Raw genomic sequence first — 22617 nt, 5'->3', positions numbered from 1 at the left:
GCTTATATAAAAGTATAGGGATTTTACAAAAATCTATAACTTAGAGTCAGAGAACATATTAATGATCTCCTTGTTTAATGTTATATTACAGATGAAGAAATTAAGACATGGATTTTGCATCTACTTTTTGATTTTTAAATGAATAAACACACAACGAACCTATATTTTCAGTAAGTAAATCTATTTATTGATGTTTAATCTCAAATTTAGAGGTCACGTTCAATAAATGTATAGATTCTCTATGATAACTACAACTATACTCTTTTGAATAGTACTTGAAAGATTACAAAGAACTTCCTGGTATATTATTTTCTTTAATCTCCAGAGTACGAGAAATACCATTATTATTATAATTCCCATTTTAGACATTAGAGAATTGAGGTTCAAATAGGTCCAACAGTATGCAAAAAATCATACAAGATGCTTTGATTTCAAATTGTATGTTGTTTTTAGTATAGTATTGTAATTCAGGCAGTAAAGTTTAGGAAACAGCTGATCCTTAAACGATCTTATAATTTTGCCAAAGAGACAAGAATATACGAACAGACAGACAGACAAACAAAAATACCTAGAATTCATTGAATATTCGCTAGGGGCAGAGCCCTGTGCTAAAGAATTTTCTTGCATTATCTGATTTAATCTAAGAACTATTTCCCCAATTTTACACGTGAAAACACTGAAGTTTAAGAGGTCAATGATAAATTGGCTAAAGAAGGAGGGTTCAGTCCCAGGCAGCTGGACCACATAATCATTATACGGAATAATGATCTAAATACAATAAAGCTTCTTCACTGAACATCTTGAAGTTTTCTGTGCCATTAAATCTGACATCTTTCCCAATGCTGGAGTACTGGGAAGAAGCTTCATAGAAGTTGTAGGGTGTTAGGTTATTGACAGTCAAGTAGAAACTTAAACTGGACTTTGACATTGAGCAGCCACACATGGATGAAGTGAGAGTAAGAACAGAACAGTTGTCATTGCAGACGTGGCAAAACCGAGAGAAAGGTAGAAACAAGAATGTGGCATTTCCATTCAGGTCAGAACAGTACGTCAACTTGTGCAGCCAGAATATTGAGACCACATCATGAGTACGTGTTTAGAGACAGATCAGGAAGGGCCGGAATGCCTGGATGAAGAGTTCGGGCTTTGCCATTAAAGAATTGAGGGCCACTGAAGATTTTTAAATATGAAAGTCTGACAATGGTTTGCCCCTGGGGAGGTGTGCCTGGAAGGGGCGGATGTCTAGGTTAGTATAATTGACATTGAGCAGGAGCAGCTATCAGGAGTTTCAGCCTAAAAGCTCATCTCTGGTTTTGCCTACAGTGTTAAGGAAAAGAATCCTTGCTGTCCACAGTTCTATTGCAGCTACAGCCTGAGGCAAGGTTGGAAAAAAAAAAAAAAGATGTCAACCTGATTTCTTTCATTGAAAAGCAAAAAAGAGAGCATAAACTCTGCTCTTCTTGAGCAGTATGGATTTTAGGATTCACATTTTAATGGTTCTCAAGCCTGGCTGCACGTTAAAGTTACCTGTGGCACTGTTCAAAGGCACAAACACTCTGGACCCACCCCTGGAAAGTCTACTTTGGTTTCCTTAGGGAGGAGCCCAAACCCTGAGAATTCTGAAATCCCCCAGAGTATTCTAATGTGCAGCAATGGGTCAAGAACCATAGCTGTAGTGGAGGAAGTTAAAACTAGTTGCTGTGTGTGCCTTTCCTTATAGTCTTAAAACAAAATCGCCTTTCTAAATCAGTTGTTAAAACCTGAGCATCCAGCCTCTTACAGCCAGAAAGAACATGGTCAAGTATTTTCCAGGGTATCTGTGGATGCTTTAATTTACATTTCTGTGTAACTTTGCTGCAGAGGCCAGGAGAACAAATGGAAAAGCTTAACTGTCCTGTCAGTGTTATCCCCCCCTCCCTGATTCTACTTGTTTTACCTTTCTCAGTATAAAGGGCAGGAGCTACTCTTACCATCCAGACCTACTTTTTTGGCCCCTCTTATTTTCCTTCCACTAACTTTGTCTACTCATTCAACAACTATCGTGTTCTTAGCAATAGGCGCCCAACGCAAGTAAAACACTCTTTCCTCCAGAAGCCTTCAGTTGAATTATTCTCCAGGGCTCAGCCGAGGCAAGTCTTACCTCCCTCATGAGTCTCTTCCTGGTGGACTTCATCCTGAGATCTCATCTTTCCTCATTTATTGGTACCTACGTCAGGAACAGGGCCTTGAGGCATCAAGCTTTTTGTATGTAGGGTTTTCCCTCTTCCTCCTCAAACTGCAATGCCTTGGGTAACTTTACATCCTGCTCAGAGTAGATGCTCCATGAACCTTCTCTAATTAGGTCTTCTATGATAAACTTCTCCCATGCTCATCATTCCTTAAGTCTGCTTTTGGGTCCTGATGCTTAGGTTGAGGTTGTATCACACTCTCTCACTTTTGTTAATTTTCTGTTTCTCATCTGCTCCTTTTAAACAGAGTTAGTGATTCAGGACTGGAGCTTTTTTTGATGCAGCCTCCACAGGCTCTTGGATCCCTCCTTTTAGGATAGGACCTGGAAACTTGTATGTTTTTTTACTGCTCCTACATGGTTTTGATGTTAGCCAAGTTTGGAAAGAACTTTCTAGAGCAATACTTTAAATTTCTTCTGCTGCTATGCACAGTAATACATTGACTATTACACTGTGACTCAATACCCCACATACCCATAACTGAAACATATATATCTACCTTTACTATATGTGAGGTATTCTTGTATTTTCTATTCTATTTTTTTTTAAATGGTGATCTTACAATTCTCTATTGGGTTGCAACTGCTAGTTTCAAAAGTACTCTTCTAAAATCTAGCACAGAGTTGCTCACATAAGTATTTAAAATGCTGGTGGTATAGATTTATATCTTTTTGGTTGTTTTACTTATAGGGAATGGTTTTTACTTAAAAATCTTTCCCTATCTCATTTCTCTCTCTTTTAAGCTAAGTTATGAGTGTGAGTCACTTCCCTGAGGCTGCTTACTCCACTCCAGTTCTCTGTTTCTTTAAATCTTCACAAGTCCTGATGCTTCCAGGAGACATTTCTTTGGAGAACCCCAGCCATGCTCCAGCCCATAAGGACAAGAAAGTGCTTTCTTTCAAAACCATAAAGACCCTACCATATATCTTCATTTGTGTATACGTATGTCTTCTTTGGTGGACTTCAGCATTCTAGAGAACATAGACCTTGCCTGCCTCTACCTTTATTTCAAGAAATGGCAATACTGCTGTATACCATTTGTTTGTTCAATATATAGTTGTTGAGTGGTTGTCTTGTGCCTCCTAGCTTGGTCTGTGTGTAATAAAACTTGACATCAATTTATTCAGGCAGAGACCTCTTAATATACCAAGCTGTCACTTCTAGCTTTCCAGTTGAGAGACAAGATGGTTGACACTTGCACCAAGATGGACTGTGTCACCTCTTCTCCAAAGTGAGAAAGTAGGAAAAGGAGTGAAGCCAAAGGTAATCTACAATAAAGAAGCTGATTTATTCTTTTCTTTTTATATTTGCTGGATGAGGCCCTAAAAATAATTGACCAGTCAAATCACTTAATCGCAGAGGTAGAGGTAAGAAGAGTCAACTCAATTGTCCATTCTGTGCTAACTGGACCAAGAATGGTGCTAAGAGTATCCCTCTGAGCTTGAAGCTCTCTCAGACATTTGGCAAAAGCTGATGCAAAGCACCTTACCTAGCATGTTGGATTTCACATGGATATTGTGGGTGCTGCCCAGAGAAAATATCTAGATTAAAAACTTGGTTTATGAGTACTATACTGTACTCTGCATGAAATTCATAGGGTTAAATTTGGCCTTGTCTTTTTAAATGTTCCATTTTAGATACCTCGTTTATGGTAGGCTGTATCATGACCATATTACAGAAACTATGTAGAAAAATAATAATAGTTAAGATAGAACATCTCCATGCTGAAAGACTGATTTTTTTATTACAATGAGATTTAGTTAATTTTATAGGACCATTTTTATATCCATGCACGCACACACAGGCATATACATACACATATATATACGTGTGTGTGTGTGCATATGCATAGATAGATAGATAGATAGATGGATATACTAACCAACACTATTAAAGAGGTCCAAATTCTGCTGGGCATGTGTAGTTGTGTAGGGAGAGAGAATGAACTCCTCTAAACTGTCTATTGATATTTGAGACTGATAACTTCTTTGAATGAATTGGATTAAATAATTGCATGAAGATCATAAGATACAATTTCCTTTTGATTTTTATAAATTTGCTTTACAGATTTCTTTTCATTCATTCAACAATAATTTATTGAGTACTCATGATGTGTCAGGCAAAATGCCAGGTTCCTGACATTAAGAAGCTCTCAATCTAGTGAGAAAGCATGTAAACAAAAAGGTTTTTTGAATGATAAGTTTCAATAGAAAACATAATAAAAGCCTTCTTAGCTAATGTAATTCAAACCTGTATTTTAAATGTTCAGAAAGTTAGTTAAAGAAAAGAACTGTAAAAAAAATTCTAATGCTATAAATGCTATCCATTTTGCTTAAAATGATAATTAAATAGTTTTAATGTAAGTCCAAGGATTTTTTTAATGGGTTCATTAATTGGAGTTTCATATGCTCTTCCTTACATAAATCACATCCATATACAGTTTCCAATTTTATTGTTCTTTTGTTTTAAAGAAGTGAAAAGTTAAAAATACATCAAAGCAATCTGAGCTTTGAACACCTCTGGAATTTTATGTTTTTGCTCCAACTGTTATAATTTTCACCCATCCCTAATTTGACTTGCTTTTATCAAGTCTTTCTAAACCAATTAACTTGATTTTCACAGAAACAATACCTCCTTTTATTCCACACCATTATTTCATCAGTCTAAATAATATATGATTGAATTACATAATTACAATGAAAAGTTTGACTGTCATAAACAAATTTGGGAAGGAACATGGTCGGTTCTTGGGAAGTGTGTCATTCGAATGCTGGTCGGAACTGAAGTATGTGAGTGCACTAGGTAGCTGAGTGCCAGCCTCACACATTCAACATGCCCTGTCCGCTCTTGTAAAGGAGAAGGAAAACATAAGTTAATGTAAAGAATTAATTATTTGAAAAGTTGGGAGAATTCCTAGGATAAGTAGGTACTTGAGAATGAAGCACAGTGGAGTGAGGGCATAAAAGAAGTATCTAACTTGCTGGGGAAGTTAGAAACAGTTTCATGGAGGTGATGGTATTAGAACTGGATTTTGAGGCTTGAGTAAGAGTTTTCTACATGAAGAAGAAGGCAAAGGATATTCCAGTTTGAGGAAACAGCTTGTACAAAGGCACAGAGTCAAGAAGTATTTGAGGAAGATCTGGAAGTTGGGGATGATTGCACATAGGATTCGATGGGCAGAGTAGTGAAAGTTGAAGCTGGAGAAGGAGAATGGGGTAGGATATATAGGAGTATACTAATTAGTTAGAGGCTTAAAATATAATTTGGAATACATGATGATTTATTAATTTATAAAAGTAAGCAGAGTACTTATTAGGTATATACTAAATGAATGCAAAAGAAGGCAGTGAAGTTCCTGTTACTGTGTATCACTTTTGGCCGAATAACCAGGTCAAGATTAAATCTTGCCTAGAATGTAAAATATATATAAAAAAATAAAAATTGTCTTCCAAATAGGAGGTTTGAAGTAATGCTTGTTATATGAAAAGGCTTTGTGCGTCTCAAAACTCAACATTAAAAAAAATCCAACTAGAAAATGGGCAAAAACATGCACAGACATTTCACTGAAGAGGACACACAGATGGCAAATAAACACATGAAAAGATTTTCAACATCATTAGCTATTAGAGAAATGCAAATTTCAACCGCAGTGAAATATCACTACACTCCTATCAGAAGGGCTAACATGAAAAATAATGGTGAGGAAAAATGGTGGCAAGGATTCAGAGAAACGGGATCATTCATAAATTGCCGATGGGGGTGTGAAATGACACAGCTACTCTAAAAAACAGTTTCTTTCAAAATTGAAAATCTACTTAACATCCAACCCAGAAATTTCAGTCTTGAGTATTTATTCTAGAGAAATAAAGACTTATTTTCATGCCAGAACATTACACAAATATTCAGAGCAACTTCGTTTGAGATACCTCCTAACCGGAAACTAACCCTGCGTCCTTTAATGGGCATATGGTTAAATAAACTGTGGTAATCCATACCATGGAATATGATTCAGCAATAACAAGAAACAAACTACTGGTATACACAAAATGTGGATGAACCTTAAGGAAATTATGCTGAATAAAAAAAAAAAAACAATCTCAAAAGGATGTATAAGGTGATTACATTTAGGATTTAGGTAACATTCACAGAAAAACATAATGATAGAGATGGAGAACAGATTAGTGGTTTCCAGGGATTAGGGGTGTTGAGGAGGGCATGGAAAGTGTGGCTATAAAGGGATAGAATAAGAGAAATCTTTTCTTAATGGTACAGTTGAGTATATTGATTGTGGTGGTGGTTACATAAGGCTACAATGTGATTTCATAGAACTTTACACACACCCCCACATAAATGAGTGTATATATAATTGGTAAAATTTTAATAAACTCAATGGATTATGCTAATGTCAAATTCCTGGTTTTAATAAAATAGAGTGTATAAGACGTTAACACTGAGGGACTTCCCTGCACATATCTTTGCAGATTCCTGTGAATCTAGGTATTTCAAAATAAAAATTTTTTTTAAAAATTTGTGCATGTGTTATAATTTTGACATGTCCAACCCATTGTGCCAAGTATCAATGCTCAATGATGTCTGTCACCTGGTAGTAGCCTCTGTGTTGGTAATTCTTTGCTAGGATGTGGAAAATCTATTCAGTATTAAATGTAAGCTCAAAGCCGTAATACGTATCATGGAAACACCTGTTACCCTTGCTAAGTGATAGGCTCTGTGATGGCTAGCTTCACAACTTCCTATTACCTTGTGTAGTATGGTTCATGGCAAGATAGAATTGTTCTTGGAAAATACGCATTGATTATATTGAGTGATATCTGCCATATGTCCAATCTCAACATACTCATGCACCTTTTCTTTTCTATTTTTCAACACAGGGCTTGAACTCACGACTCTGAGATCAAGACCTGAGCTGAGATCAAGAGTCAGATGCTTAAGCAACTGAGGCACCCAGGTGCCTCATTAATGCATCTTTTCTTTAGGGAAGGGAATATAATACAGCACATTCTAAAATAAACTGAAACCTAAGTGGTATCAACAAAGATGCCTCTCTGACCAATATCATAGTAAAAGAAATCGCTTCATATGAATATATATGAATCAGGAAAATTCTAAAGTCTTTCCTGGAGTTTCATTCCATATGTAAAGTTAGAGCAATCTTCATTTGCAGGCCTGTAAGGTGGGGTTTCAGGGTTGTCATAAAGATGTTAGCTTTTACCTACTCCCCCCTGCCCCTTTAGATGCCTAAACTTTCACAGAAAAAGGATAATGCTTTTCCTTTCAGATGCAGAAATCAGACATTCTGCAAGTCCCACTGAGGCAGGGGCAGGGGAGGGGTTGTTGTTGTGGGGGGTGGGAGTGGATAAATGATGACTTATATTTCTCTTTAGAGTTAGGTTACTGGTATAAGGCACTTTGATGATTACAGTTTAATTTGGAAGATAAGGGTCACCTGAAAAGAGGACAGAGACATGGCCTCTGAAGAGAGCAGCAGAGATGGAACAGGGAGATGGGAAAAATGACTCACAGCAGGATCTGGAGATAGAGTAGCTGGTTCTAACTTCAAGTTCTGTTGCTTGTTAGCTGTGCCGTGCTTCTGCCCTTTAAAACAGGTATACTCATAGCACTACCTTATGGGATAGCCATGAAGAGTACAGAAGCCCAGAGCCACGTTCGTAGGGGTCCACAGTCAATGACAGGCCATGGTAGTGGTGGCGACAATGGTTGTAGAATTGTTCAACCCAAACTCTACACAGGATGCCTCTCATGTACTCTTTACGTTTCCCACCTTGGCTCCCAGTCATGAAGGACTATACAGATTGCAGACCCTGGGCTCCTACAAGTCCCACTTTCAACAAAGAAAGATGCAACTCTATCCAATACTTAGAAAAATCTTTCCAACTCAGTTATAACTCCCTGAGAAGCAATAACGTCTTCTTTCGGTTTTGAGTGTCTCTGGCAGGGTTTAGTGTGCTACATACAATTGATCAATAAATGTTTGTTGACAATCATGAAGAAACTAGAATATCTTAGGGGTTTTTTGAGTGCATGAAGCAGAAACCTAGTAATGGCAGTTTAGCGAGAGGATACAGGAAACGTCCATAAAACCCAATTGTCAGATATGCAGCGGGTTTTATGCCCAGGACCTGGAAAGCTGACAGGCAGCCATTCTTTCTCCATCTCTCTAGGACGGCTTTTCTCCACACTTAAGTCTTCCATTCTTCTTTCTGCATTAGAATATCTTCCTCAAGGCTCTTAGATTCTGCTCCCCCATAATGTTGGCTTGAATGTGGCTTTGGTATCCTGGCACCGACTCCAACTCAGAAGAGTTACAGTTTAGCGCCTAACACTCCCTGACTGGCTCCATCTCCATTCTCCTGAGAGACTGAATATGCCTGACCCCCCTCACTCAGGTATTCATCTCTTGTTCAATGAACTGTGACAAGGGAGGGGTCATGTGGTCTGAGCACTGCTCCTGTGGGGCTATGGGTATAGCAGCTTCTCAATTAGAAAGGAGGGGAAGGGAGAGTATAAAGGGTATCTTTAGAACAAGGACATAAATATTTCAGATTTTTTTCCTAGAAATCAAAGGAATTTTTAAATTGAATATGAATGCAATTTGCTAAGTGATTTCTAGGATAGGTCTTGAAATTGATCCAAGGTTAGAGTCAGGTTATGAGGACTGTCCTCATGTCTGTGCAGAGTGAGTGCTCCTTTGCATTTGTGATTTCAGGGCTGGCAGCAAAAGGCCCTGCTTCAAGCACTTGACCTTAAGATAGGCCCATTGTCCTTTGATAATCCAAATGCTACGCTTTTGTTACTTTTGCCCCAACTGTCAATGAATGTACATTTTCCCTGCCACAGGTTGAGATCTTCTACCTTCCAAGGCATCAAGTGCCTGCAGCAGCCCTAATGCGCCACCGTGTTGTGGGTCCTGACTCTTCCTCCAATTCCCCTGGTCTTGTCTCGGTCTCTGGTGCCTCAGCTGCTCTCTGCAGCACATTAAAGACTTGCTGTCTCTATTAGCCACCAATAACACACTAATACATTCGTTCTCCTATTACCTCGGACACTAATTTGGTGGAATTGGATAGTGACAGCACATTGATGTTGTTGAAGTTAATGACCCAGCAATTTACAAGATAAGTCACATTAGTAGTCAAATTGATTGTAATCATTGTTTCACTGAGCAGAATCTGCATTAAGTACAGTATGTTGTGCTCTGTCCTTCACCACCCCATTAATGGAGAGAAAGAGACAGTCAGAAGAATCCTCGCCTTTCATACCTTCCCTCAAGTATCTGCAATGAATATATTGGGACTTCTACCTTCTTTTACATATTTAACAGAAAGATGCTAAGAACACATGGGAAAAATAGACTTTAGGTTATATACCTGTGAATTCAACTAGGTCACTCAAATCGTTATGGTTATTTATTTCTTCTTTTATTGGATACTTACTATTTTCTTGGTCTTATGATTTGCACTAAAGGCTCCAGGACAAAGTAAGACATGGTTTCTGCTGTCAAAGAGTTCACATTTAAATAAGAATCACGCACCTGATGAGACAGTAGAAGACTCTCTGAAATTCCCAGTGAGTGGAATAATCACTTCTGAGGAGGGAGAGATTGGAGTAGACAGGGAGAATGTCATGCTGGAGACAGAATATCAGATGGGGATGAAAATATTGCTAATATTTTGATAAATATCCGTGATCAATTCTTTATCCTTTAATTTGTAACTAGAAAGTATTATTTAAAATAGGCTTACCTCTTGCAGTTATTTAATTTTGGCAGATTACTGTGCCTTGTTTTCCTCCACTATTAAATGGGAATAATATTGTTGGTCTTATATATAATATAAGAATGATCAAAGAGGACACAAATGAATCTTCCCAGCAGAATGCTGGCATATAGTATTTCAATAGAAGTTACTTGATTCCATAGCTGATTTAATTTTTTAAAGAAAAATTAAAAGCCAATTGAAGCCAAAATAGAAATAAGGTGAACAGTCAGACTTAAATACACCGTTTGGGTTATAAATTCAAAAGATACATCCCTGAAATGATTGCCTCATCTGTGGCGTGTATCTGTGTGCACATGTGTGCTTGTGTATGTGTGTGCATGCATATGGCTGTGGATGCAAATCAGCTCTAAAGGCAATGAAAAGAGAGAGATTCTAGAACTGTTCTGATAGTCAGTAGACTAGCGTAGTAGGATGTGAGAGGGTCGGGAGAGCTAAGAAACTGTGTGGTATGACCTCTTAATTTCACACATGAAGAAATTGCAACCCAAAGGTGGGAAGAAATGGACTGCTCCATGATACACAATTAGGAATACATGAAATGTGGATTAGAACCCTGGTGAACTCACTCCTAGAAAAATATTCTTTCTACTACTTTAAGACCCTAACGTGTCTCTTATGAATGATAACCCTGATTACACATTCTGGCCTATTTTCTGAGTATTTCGTCTCATTTCTTAATTTTCATGTACCCTTTTAAAAAACCTTTCCTCTCCTCTGGTTACTAGGGTCTTATTCTCACTCTTTCATTTCTCTGAAGCACAGGAACCTCTCCACACCCTAGCCTCTGCTCATCTGACCTTGAAGACCTTACTTTCTCTGTTAGTTATATTGCCGGCTGCACTGACTACGGCACATGAGCGTCCTGATCTGGCCTGAGAACCCCATTCTGCCACCAGTCCTGATCAGTCTTCAAGTGACTTCCCTGTCATCAGGAGCTGTCCAATTACAAAGCATCCTATGTCCTTACAAATTAAAATGATGATGTTTGATGTTTCCTCATTTGAACTCCTGCTTTTGTGCTGTCAGAGAGATGGGGCCTGCATAAAATCCTCCTTTTGACTGGATGTCTGCCTGCTTTGCAAGCCCGAGGACCCTTTAATTAATGCCAATGAAAAGGTTAAAAGCAAAGGCAGACAGAAACAATATCAATAATAATAATAATAAATGGGTTCCTTCTAGTCCAGAGAAGCCAGAGGGAAGGGCATGTCAGCAACTTACACTGTGATGTATTGTGGGAACGCAACCGCCCACCCCAACAGCACATACCAATTATAAATATAAAACATGCTTCACTGCCTGTTGCAAAGGCAGCCTGGCAAAATTGAATGGCAAAATTACTGTCCACCCATGTTATACTTTTCTATAATCTCATCATAATTAAAAGTTGTTGGGGATGCTGTGCTTCCCCTAATCTTTGTTGGTCTCCTTATTCTTGTGGTTTAGGAATCAAATTGTCAGGACTGGGTTACTGTGGTATAACGGTGACGTGAGCCAGAAAGGACCAACAAAGTCACATTCAAAAATGCTGGTGAGATATGGAGGAAGAGGCACAGGCAGGAAACCAAAGTTGAGAGTATGTGGGGGAAAAGGCTTGGCTCGCAGGGAGGACATCAGGTAATGTGTAAGCATTCGGACAGCAGAAATGGCGTCCCTAAGAGTTACAGGATAAAACAGCAGAATGAATCACCAGCCTCAGCATTTAGAGACAGAGACAGTCAAAAGGGCAAAGGCAGAAACAGGTGCCCAGGAGGTTTTAGAGCTTTTGATATATGAAGCTAGACTTCAGAGCTGGCACAAGGAAAGTGGGGGTTTAGAAAGAAGAGTGCAAGTGCCAATGGCATGCTAAAGTAATGACAGGCTAAAAATGTTAATACTAGAACACCAGAGCAAGCTGCCATCTGCCATTTGGTGCCATATTTTCTTGATGAAATCACCATCTTGAAAAGATACCTGCATTCCCATGTTCACTGGAGAATTATTCACAATAGTCAAGATATGAAAACCATCTAAGTGCCCATTGATGGGTGAAGATAAAGAAAATGTGGTATATAGAGACAATGAAATATTATTCAGCCATAAAAAGACTGAAATCCTTCTATTTATGAGACATGGATGAAACCTGAGGGCATTATGCTAATGAAATAAGTCAGACAGAAAAAGAAAATACTGTATGATCTCACTTGTATGTGGAATCTAAAAACGTTGGACTCATAGGAACAGAGAATAGAATGGTTGTTGCCAGGGGCTAAGGGGTTGGGGAAATGGGGAGATATTGGTCAGAGGGTATATACTTTCAGTTATAAGATGAATAAGTTCTAGGAGGTTCTAATGTACAGAATGGGGACTGTAGTTAATATTGAATTATATACTTGAAGGGTACTATGTTCTCACCATAATAGCAACAATGTTCTCACCATAATAGCAACAATAACAAAATGTCAATTATGTGAGGTGAGGGATGTGTTAACTAACCTTACTGTGGTAAACATTTTGATATATATCAATCATATATATATATATATATATATATATAAAATCATCACGCTGTACGCCTTAAATTTACTCAATGTTACATGTCAATTGTATCTCAATAAATCTGGAAAAAGAAAACCAAAACATGTACAAAGAATGTGTGGCCTCCAACTGTAAAGTATGATATTCAATATGTATCCATTAGACCAAAGGAATTAACTATACAATATCAATATCCTTACTAATATTTATTTGAGAGAGAGAGAGAGAGAGAGTGCACACAGGAGTGCAAGCAGGGGGAGGGGCAGAGTGAGAGAGAATCTGAAGCAGACTCTGCACTCAGCTCAGAGCCTGACATGGAGCTTGATTCCCATGACCACACGATCATGACCTGAGCTGAAACCAAGAGTCAGACACTCAACCAACTGAGATACCCAGGCACCCCTCCTTCATATTTTATCATGTTTTATTATTACGGAGAGAAATGTGTTGAAATTTCCCACACCTCTAATGATGTTCCTGTCAATTTCTCCAGAATTGTAAAATATTTGCTTTAATATCTTTTTAGGCTATTTTAGTGAACATGTATGAATTTAGAATCTTTTTGAATATTTTTGAATCTTTTATCATTGAATTGTGACCAACCTTGTTTCTAATAACGTTCATTGTCTTGACGTCTATTGTGTTTATTATCAATATAGCTACACCAGCTTTCTTTTGGTTAGTAACTGTGGAGACATCCCCTTTTTGCCCTTTATATCATCTTTCGAACTCTCTATACCTTTACTAAGGTATATCTTTTGAAAACAGTCAATAACTAGATTTAGTGTTTATTAAAAAAAATCCTGTCTGACAATCCTTGTCTTATAATTTGAGAGTTTAGTGCACCTAAAATTATTGTGATTACCGATAAGTTTGGACCTACTTATATCATCTGATCAGAGGCTTCAATTTGTCTTGTTTTTTCTTCAGTTTTTCCTCCTTTCTTGCTTTCTGTTGGATTGATTTCTCCCCTTTTTTTCCCTTTATTATGTCATTTTTTTCATTATATTTATAAACTATGTTTCTGGTGTGTGTACATGTGTGTGAGTGCATATGTATGCTTACAGTGATTATTTGAACATGCATTTGTAACAAAGTCTAACACTAAAAATTTTACCTACTTCCTAAACAATACAAAGGTCTCAGAATATTTTAAATATGATCAGCTTCCTCAACTAATATTCCATTGTTCCATTGTTGTCCAGCATCTTAATTTTAGCCAGTTTTTCCTCCAAGTATACATGTTAATTGTATTATAAAGTTTGTTTAGATTTACTCCTGTATGATCCCCTCTGTATTCATCACTCTTTTCTTGCATCCCATTCCTTCCATCAGGGATAATTTTCCTTCTGGCCCAAAATAAAGCAAATCATGTTTTTGATGTCACTTAAGAAGTTTTTGTCAGTGAAGGAATACAAGCCAGGAGTTTCCTTTGTTTGCCAGTTTTTAAACAACAAATTCAATTTCTTTAATAGGTAGAGATATGCCATTGTTGGGTCAAGTATTCTATAAATATCAATTAGATCAAGTTGGTTGATAATGTTCTAGTTCAGGTCTTTTATATCCTTATTGATTTTCCATCTGCTTGTTCTAGTTATTACTGAGAGAGAAGTATTAAACTCTCTAACTTTAACTGTGGATTTGTTAACTGTGGATTTGTTTATTATCTTATGCATGGGAGAGGAACTGGATTTGTCAGACTTATTTTCTCAATGTCTGATTCACTGTTAGCATTGGGTCTTCTCTTTGTGCCTGAGACTCACAGAGGCTCACTCTGGATGTTCTGCCTGCCCCCTCACCGCCCCCCCATAAACTACTGTTATCTGTTACTCAATACTTGCTAGCCTGGTTGGAGGCAGGGGGAACAGGGAGGCATTTTCTGTTGTCCTGGATTAGCCTTAGTCTTAGGCAGAGGCTTTGTCCCTGGGTCTTATGTGTGGGGTCTTCTCCATGACTCTGCCTCTCTCTCTCAATGGTGGGGGATCTCTAGTGTTCTGGAAATAGATGTTTTCTTGTCCCCATCTCTTCCCCAGAGACAGTTTTTCCTATTCTCTTCCCCTAGCTGTGAGATGTGTTCACTTGTATCTTGAGGGTTACAGGATTTTATGCTATTCTCCTAGCAGCTTAAGCCCTTTGTTCTGTAGGAAAGACACAGGAACCAAACACAGATGGGACTTTTTGCCTTCCCTGCAGTTGCTGCTGTTCCCTCTTCCAGGCCTGCACCACATAGAGGGCTTCCTCTACTCTCTCACCTTCCCCCATCTCTCTTGTGAGTATCCACTGTGGTCTGTGGAAAAAAGCCTGAAAGCAGGTCTCATTTCTTTGTGTCTGTGGCTTCCAGTGTTTCCATATTCTCATGCTATGCCATACTTAGCCTTTTGCAATTGTTACAGATTTTGGCTGAGTACTTCCTACCAGTTTGTATGATGCTCAGCACCTGCCCCAGATGATCAGCAAATGCTGGTGCCCTGTCTCTTCCTGAACACTTTCCCTTTCCATAGGTTTCAGGCTAGTCAGTTGCTAGCTCTGAAAACTTAGCTGATGGCTTTAAGAAAAATTATATTTTCATAGACTACTCAGCTCTTTTTTATTCTAAAGGTGAGAATGATTTTTTTTGAGCTTTTTACATTCTACACAGATGCCAGCTATTTGTTTTTATTGTTGTCTGGTTGGCTAACCTACTTTTTATGGTCTCCTGTTCCCTGAAAATATTTTCAAGAAATTTTAATATTTTTTAGACATAGATATAGTAAACACAGTTATATGGTAGTATTTGTGCAATATTTATAAAACATGGAATCTTTGTGACTATATTTTTGTTGTCTATTGTTTCTGCCAGTTTGTGAACACATTCACTTGTTTGTGTCCCTGTTTATATTGACTGTGGGCTGGTCATTTTCCTTGAAAATTTATTTGTAGTGGCTCCCCAAGTTGTGGGATGAAGATATCTTCCTCTAGAAAAAGTTCATATGTATTTTGCTGGATCTTTTTAAGTAAATTCATTACTTTAAGTCAATTCTTGCATAGTTTAAGGTTTCTTTCATCACCCTGGGGATTTAAAAGTGGTATGTACCCCATACATGTCTATTGACTTGGGATTAGACTGATTCTCTCTCCTTTCTGTCTTTCATTCATTTCCCCTCTTTTCCCTGGTTCTCCTTGATAACAAGGCAATTATCCCCCAGTTTTAGGAAGGTGAGCTGTCAGGATGAAACTGACCAGAAAGACTCATTCATACTGACACATGGAGACACAGAAATATGGTAACAGTTGAATCCAAAGAATAAATCCTTTATGATAAAATATCATACCCTCACAGAAGATAATTAAAGGAGACAGTCCATGGAAGACAGGGAGACAAAAAGGGTCTCTTCCAAGGGACCCTCCAATCTCTGATATTAACCATCTTTCTCACACAGCCAGGTCATAGCTGGCCCAGAAGACCAATTCCTGTGATGCAGGCTATAGATAGGAGATAGCTGGCTGCTGGATCAACAACTTGCCAGGTGGTCTAAGAATCGGAAGGTAGAAACCTAGGCAGGTACAGCATCACCACTTTGTTTGGGGACTAGGCTGGGAGTTTCAATTGGCTGGAATGCATTCTACAGAAAAAGGTCACTGAGACTTCGCCTGAGTCCAGCTTCCCAGAACCAGTCAGTGGTTTTCTGGGCTTTTCTGCATGCTGGTTACTGAAGCCTTTTTTCAATAAGCCTACTCTTCATATTCTCCATAGGCCTTCACAAAGAACAAATGTTGATCTTACAAATTTTTTTTGACATAAAAATCTATACCTCTATAGCTCTCCCTAAAGCAAGACAGAGTTCAGAGTTTATCAAAATCAATAAAATTTAAGGAAAGGAATATCATTACAGGTTGGCAAACCAGGAACATGAATAAGGGTCAGCTTTCTCCATTTCCTACCTTCTAGTAGATGAGAACTTTAAGACCTAAAATTATATTTTGGTTGCTTAGACTTGAGGACTCCAGGATTTGTCTTTGAAATTCACATCTTGGCTTTGTTTCAATTTGTTAAAATCATGAAACAAAAGAAGAGATTTTCTCCTGTGTTCCTTCAGGGGACTCTGCCTACTCATACAGCAGCAAAATAGCCAAATATTTATCAAGAAATTTATCCTGGAAAGCTGTAATATAGCCCTAGTCCCATGCTAACCCTGTGCTACAGGCTTAGATGGTAAAAGAGCAGTGTAAATCTGATTTTTATTTAATCAGAAGGGATTGTTCAGTCTAGAAGGGACTTAAGGTAGCTTACCAAGATATGCAAAATTCAGCAAAATGGCAAATAAATAAATAAATTAATTAAAATAAAAAGAGAGAAATTAGGTGAGAAGTGAGAAAGAAGGAAGTAAAAGGAGCCAAACATCCTGCAAAATCTGGAAAATCTGATGAATTACACAAATTACATAGTGTCTTACCCGATAAAATTAGATGAACTGTTAGGGAGACCCAAAACTCTCCTAATACTAACACCAGCTAGGAATGTCTCTCTTGGAGCATCATAAAGAAGACCCTCACTAAAAGAATATACAACACTTTTACAAAACAAAACAAAAAAGTATTTGGGCAGTGAAACAGCACATAGTCCTTGGAAACTTTTCTTATGGGTCCCTTCAGCATTGACCAATGATACTGTAGGAAAGCACAATCTGTCTATGTAACACCAGAGGGGAACAAAAAGTATATAATGGGAGTCCCAGGCGTGAAGGAGTGTTTCTGAGTCTTGGGAGATTATAGAATGAATTCACAGAAGACGTGTCCCTGAAGATGGACAAAGGAAATGATGATATTGGAAATCACTATCTTGTACATATTTGAAGTCTTCTAAATGTACTGAGGAAATGCAGGGCAGATACAGGAAATAAATTTGCCCAATAACTCTAAGTTCTTTGAGACCTAGTGTGGTTAAGACTTTGTATCCTTAACATAGTGTCTAGGACATAGTAAATGCTTGATCAGTAGAAGTCATTGAATTAAGCCACAGTAGGAGGCAGAAATGTACATGGCAGGCACAGACAACAGTGAGAAGAAGACTGGCCTGGCTGAAAAAGAGGACTCTTGCTGGAGAGAAGTTCAAACATCTCCTCCTCCAAGAGGCTTTTCTTGACCACACATCTTCAAACTGAGTCAATCACTTCTCTAAGGAGCTGTCTCTGCCTGCTATGGGCTCCTACAAGGGAATTTCCCCATACATTCTGACCACTTTCTTACTGTTCTCCACTGCCAGACAAGGAGTTCCTTGGGTACAAGGGCTCAGAATTTTACACTGTTGTATCCCAAGTCTAAATTCTCAATTAATGTGTAATGAATTGAATTCATAGGAATATTGGGCCTGGGTAGTCCTAAAGGGTTTGAACTCCATCCCATAGGAAGACTTTGTTCTACAGAAAAGAAATTAAGGCCCTTGAACAAGTGAGCTAAGTAGAAAACTTTTCTAGGAATATTTGTTGCAAGAATGGAGACCTGAAACTAGGAGTAACCATGTAGTAAACACAAAACTAAAACAGTTGTCTCAGCAGGTATTTTTTTGAATCCAAATAGCCCATGCAGATAAAAAAAAAGTTTGAGATTGAGTTTTGGTTAAGTTATATTTCTAAGTTAAGTTATATTTCTTCCTTTCCTTATACACACAAAAAATTATTTTCACAAGGCCAAAAATAAATGTCCTTACATTATATGATTATACATATACATACACATATGATTATACATATAAAGATATGTATTCACATATCTTTAATATGTTTTGGGGAAAACTATAAAAACAGCATAAATAAGGCAGTACTGAAAGCTGCCATGAAGTTTGTCTGTTTTGAAGGGAATGAGGAAAAAAGGGAAGTACTATCTCTGAGACACTGAAAAAGTTGGACTTTTTCCTACTCCAACAGTAAGGTTGGGAAGTCACTGAACATCCCTGTGTCTATTTCCTTATTCATTAAAGGAAGGATATAAAACAATAACAATTTCCACACCTTACTCATGAGGCCACTGAGGGCAGGGACCTTGTCTTATGTCCTGACACTTAGCACAATGGAGATGATCAATAAATATTTGTCCAAAGAATGGATAAATTATATAGTGAATAGTATAATGTCAGGGCAAGGGACTGACATTATTATTAAAAATAAAACCATCTATATGTGTGCCATTCCATTTGGAACTTCAGCCACAAAGAGAGAGGCAGTTTTTGCTCATGGACTGGCATTTGCCGGAACATGGCTGGTTATGAGAGAGGCACAGAGGGTACTCGTGATGGAGAAATAGTGAGACAATTTAATCCTTTAGCTTGGTGCCTTGGTTGATGTCTACAGAACCTGGTCATTTCTGTAGAGTATTCTGGATTCCACCCAGCTTGCGAGAGGCTTCATGTCAACAGCCAGAATTAATGTGTGTCTAATTTTAACTCAAGTGGAGCAGACATTTATTTTGGGAAGACAGGATCTTTTTGAGAATGGTTGCAATTGCCCATGAGCTAGGTCAGAGCTGAATTTCTTGATCATCTTCCTTATCTGGTGGGAAGATTTTATTGAACTTTCACCTGGCTATGATACGATCTCTTCCTCTAACTTTCTAAAGAAGGATCAGAATTTATTTTTAACTCCTCAAGATGCCTTACCTGTTGCAAACTTCCTGGAGTCCATCTCGTTTAGCCTTCATATATATCTGAAGGAATGTTCTAGCGGTAACCTTTGATGGTATTTCCCCTCACCCTCCAGGGTACAGCAGCTGTAACGAGAGGAAGGATCACCAGTCTGAGAGTTAGAAAGACCGGGAATCCATTCTCTGGTCCTCCACTTATCAGCAGCATAAACTAAGGTACCTCAGGCATGAGACCTGCTAAGAGCCTCCATTTATTCTTTTATAAAATATATATTTATGTAAAATAATATTGCTTTTCTTGACTCTGTAAATATGCCTGGAGCTTATGTTGTTCATCTTATACCTAAACCTTTCAAGACATATGTGAATTATTATTCTTGGAATCTCTGAGGCTGATTCCACAGTCGTTCTTTGTATTTTTTTTGTACTGCTTTAAAGATGGAATTGGGCATGGAAAAAAGAGAGATAAAGGAAATTTCTCAAGAATGCCTTCAAAATAGGGTTGTTTCTATTTAGAATCCAGTGTTATCAGTAAAGGCCCAAAGGAGGGCAGAATTATTCCTTGGTAGGATGCTCCTGGCATTTTACTCCCCGCAAGATGAGTACGGATGGGTGTTCTCTCAAGACCAACTGCTATAGTGGAGACACTTGCAGGGTCATGGGGCAACCTCATTGTGAGAAGTATTCCATTCAAGGTAAGAAATGTCTACTGGAATCTTCTCTATGCCTGAGCATATGGTATATGTTGTGGGCATAACTATAAGAAATGGTCCTTCCTCTGAAGGAGTTCACAGTTTATTGTGGATATACAATACAGACACAAGAAATAATCAGAGAACAATGATAGTGTATAATGAAATCTAAGTGAAATGCAACCCAAGTAGGGTGGCAGAAAGAGCAATGGAATGTCTGAAATGTCAGCTCAGGTTCCACTAGCTCTGTAAACTTCAAAAAACCATTTGTTTTTCTAGGCCTCATTAGTTCATCCTTTAAATAAAGGATGGTATAGTGTAGCAGTTAAGTGTGGAACCCAGCCAACATACATAGTAGGCACAACCTTGTCAAGTTCCTACAGCTGTCAACCTCCCTTTCCTCAAGGCCAGGTGGGCACATTCAGTTTTCTACCTCTGGATCATTTGGCCCCTGTCTTCCTTCCCTCCGTGGGCCTGGAGGACGTTACTCCAGGACGTTACTCACCCAGCAAGCCTTAAATGATAGCCAACAAAGCCTGTCCTCACGGGATACCGAGACGTATCCCAACATGGGATGGTCTTGAACTACCTCACAAGGGGGCACCTGTGCCACTGCGAGCAGGACACTGTGCGTTCACACCCCAGCACTCAGCTAATGTAGCATCTTCATTTAATCCACGAGGATAGAGGTGAACACCCTGAGGGATCCGACTCCCAGCCCCTCAGGGGGCTTAACCAATCAGTGGTCTGAATCATGAGACTCTTGGTAAAGAAATCTGCCACTTAACTTTGGGAATCATTCTCTGGATACCGTTTTCTCTCGCGTGAACCTCCACTGCTGCCCTGGCGACCGCCTCAGGTGCAGCCAAGTAGCCCCGCAACGAGCCACCTCCATCTGAGGGGACCCCTGGCTCAGCCCGGGAGCATGAGGAGCAAGGGGCGCATAAGGCTAAAAGCAGGTCACGGGGGCTGGAGAGTTGGAGGAGGCCCTGGAGGGGATATGACTGGTTGGTCCAGGATCTGTAACCCTGCAAGCTGGGGTCCCTCCTTGGGGCTGGGGGCTCCTCACACCCTCCCGGATCTCAGAACGTACAATCTGCCGGCAGTCCCCACTCCGGAGACCTCTTCCAGTGCGCAGCCCTGAGCGGGCACGTGGCGCTGAGACCCTCTGGGCGCATGCCCATCAGCGCCCACTTCCGGCCTTGTTTAAGCTCTTTCAGACCCGGAGGTGAGATGGTGAACTGTTCTGCAGCGCGGGGACCAGCTTCCTGGGTGAGTTCCCTCCTCCTGAAACCGGCACGCCTCCGGGTCTGCAGGGCCTGCCTCTCTCCAGTCGCTCCTCGCCTTCCGTCCCGAGGGCCAGTTTGTGAACAGCCCTGGAAGAACACAGGCCTGGCGGGGCTTCCTCAAGGCCAGGGTAGGTGTAGAGCATGTAAGAAAGAGCAAGTGGGTAAATGCCCTTTCTTGTAGTAGAAACTTGATGTTAGGAGAGTCACGAGGAAGGCTTGGGTGTTCTGATACTTGAGGGAGTATTTCGGTATGAAAATCAGTTATGAGAGGGGCACTATCGCTACAGAGATTCTGCAGGTGGTGAGCCTTGCCGTACTGTCTCCACATTGCAGAGAAGTGAGACAGCCAAGCAACCCTGAAGTTCTTAAGCTTCGCCTGCAGTGCAAATGTGTTTTATGATTTCCTAATGAGATGGCCAATGTCCATTCCCATCCCTTTGTAGGGAGTCTGCCTTTCCTCTCTGGCAGCTTTTATTCTTTCTTTCTTAGACATTTTTTAATTTAAATTCAATTAATTAACATATAATGTATTATTGGTTTCAGAGGTACAGGCCTGTGATTCATTAGTCTTATATAATACCCAATGCTCATTACATCACATGCCCTCCTTAATGTCTATCACCCAGTTACCTCATCGCTGCCCCCACCCCCAGCAACCCTCAGTTTGTTTCCTATGATTAAGAGTTTCTTATGGTTTGTCTCCCTCTGTGGTTTCCTCTTGTTTTATTTTTTCCTCTCTTCCCCTATGATCCTCTGTTTTGCTTCTTAAATTCCACATATAGTGAGATCATATGATAATTGTCTTTGTCTGATTGACTTACTTCGCTTAGTATAATACCCTCTGTTTCCATCCAGGTCATTGCAAATGGCAAGATTTCCTTTTTTGATGGCCGTGTAATATTCCATTGTGTGTGTGTGTGTGTGTGTGTGTATATATATATATATATATATATATGACATCTTCTTTATGTGGGCTCTTTCCATAGTTCGGCTATTGTGGACATTGCTGCTCTACACACTGGGGTGCAGGTGCCCCTTCAGATCACTACATTTGTATCTTTGGGGTAAATACCTAATAGTGCAATTTTTGGGTCATAGGGTAGCTCTATTTTCAACTTTCTGAGGAACCTCCATACTGTTTTCCAGAGTGGCTGCACCAGCTTGCATTCCCACCAACAGTGTAGGAGGGTTCCCCTTTCTCCGCATCCTTGCCAACATCTGTTGTTTTGACTTGTAATTTTAGCCATTCTGACTGGTGTGAGGTGGTATCTCATTGTGGCTTTGATTTGGATTTCCCTGATGCCGAGTGATGTGGAGCATTTTTTCATGTGTCTGTTAGCCATCTGTCTTCTTTGGAGAAATGTCTGTTCCTGTCTTCTGTCCGTTTCTTGATTGGGTTATTTGTTCTTTGGGTGTTAAGTTTGTTAAGTTCTTTATAGATTTTGAATACCAGCCCTTTATC

At 39.2% G+C, this 22617-nt stretch overlaps 1 protein-coding gene across 2 annotated transcripts in view; it reads left to right on the top strand.

Moving 5' to 3' along the window:
- The first annotated feature begins 21181 nt into the window (after positions 1-21181).
- The window catches only part of SLC14A2 (solute carrier family 14 member 2), a 489283-nt gene continuing 487847 nt past the window's right edge, over positions 21182-22617 (top strand). For both annotated transcript variants that reach the window (XM_025886617.2, XM_073898267.1), the window contains exon 1: positions 21182-21283. The gene's annotated coding sequence lies outside the window, so the exon portion shown is untranslated. The remainder of the gene's footprint in view (positions 21284-22617) is intronic.

This window comes from Callorhinus ursinus, unplaced genomic scaffold (genome assembly GCF_003265705.2).
Source record: "Callorhinus ursinus isolate GAN/ISIS: 27379988/994484 unplaced genomic scaffold, GSC_fseal_2.0 scaffold11, whole genome shotgun sequence".
NCBI lineage: Eukaryota > Metazoa > Chordata > Mammalia > Carnivora > Otariidae > Callorhinus > Callorhinus ursinus.
The sequence above is the reverse complement of the archived record's forward strand: the minus strand, read 5'-3'. Positions and strand labels throughout refer to the sequence as shown.